This window comes from Otolemur garnettii, unplaced genomic scaffold, assembly GCF_000181295.1.
Source record: "Otolemur garnettii isolate 467f Iridium unplaced genomic scaffold, OtoGar3 scaffold00135, whole genome shotgun sequence".
Classification (NCBI taxonomy): Eukaryota; Metazoa; Chordata; class Mammalia; order Primates; family Galagidae; genus Otolemur; species Otolemur garnettii.
This window is the reverse complement of record NW_003852530.1, coordinates 5,378,028-5,379,425: the sequence shown is the minus strand read 5'-3', so window position 1 is coordinate 5,379,425 and position 1,398 is coordinate 5,378,028.

Below are 1,398 nucleotides of genomic sequence, written 5' to 3'. Positions count from 1 at the left end.
ATAGTAGGGCTGAGTACATTGGATACTTTTTCTTCCATTCTTGAGATACTTTGCTAAGAAGAATATGTTCCAGCTCCATCCATGTAAACATGAAGGTGGTAAAGTCTCCATCTTTCTTTAAGGCTGCATAATATTCCATAGCAACCTCAAACTCTTGGGCTCAAGTGATTCTCCTGCCTCTGCCTCCCAAGTAGTTGGGACTAGAGGCACCCAGCACAAGGCCCAGCTATTTTCTTGTTGTAGTTGTCATTGCTGTTTAGCTGGCCTGGGCTGGGCTCAAACCTGCCAGCCTCAGTGCATGTGGCTGGCACCATAACCACTGTGCTACCAGCATTGAGCTTTAGTTTTTTATTTTTTAGTAGAGACAGGGGTCTCACTCTTGCTCAGGCTGGTTTCAAACTCCTGAGATCAAGCAGTCCACGCTCCTTGGCCTCCCTGAGTGCTAGGATTACAGGCATGAGCCACCATACCCGGCCTAGTAAACATTCTTCAACTTTCGTTTCTTCATATACGAAATAGGCATACTACTCATCCAAAAGGGTTGTTTTGAAGATTAAATGAATAACATATGAGAACTGCTTAGAAGAAAGCCTGGCACATAAGACCCCCTCCCCATATTCGATTCTTTCCTCCCATAATATTTTATTGGGAGATATTAGAGATATCAATAATATCTGAGCAGCTGCTTGAACTATTAGGGTCTCCTAGTTTTCTGCAGGTGGGTGTATTTCATGCCAAGCACAGAATGGGAACTTTCTGTTTTAGGTGTGTTTAAACTTCTTTCTCAAGATGCTCTTTTGTAGACCGTGCTAGCGGAAGAGCCTGTACAGACTCGCCTCTGCATTTACAGTGCTCTGAAGAGTAAGAACAATTTATTGTCATCACAGAGCAGTAGCATCTCAGCAGTCTTCTCTCTCCTTCCTGTAGTCTGCCCTAGGGCATGAAGCTCTAAAAGAAACAAAGTGAGTACAGGCAGAGACGGAAACATTGGCCTTTGTCTCAGCTGTAAAGAGCCATCTTCTGAACCGATGAAACAGAACGAGGGAGCCTGGAGATGCGGGTGTTTGGTCTGGGTCTAGGGAGGGGCGTGCAGAGTGGGCGGTGCCTCCTGTCGCCCGGGGATACTGGCTGAGGAAAGCCTTATCTTGTTAGTCTCGGTGTCAGCCGTGATCTGCTTATCTGTGGTTTCTTCCAATTAAACAAGGTGTGTGCAGCAGTGGACAACATGGAGGTTTCATCCAGAAACTACTGGTGGAGGATAACTGATAGGGCCGAACGTAGGGACCTGCCACATAGAACCTTTAGGGATCTCCCCAAATAGGACCCTCTGGCCCAGGAAAGAACTCCCTGCCCAGGAAGGGCAATCCCTACCCCTCCAAACTCTTTTTTTTTTTTTTT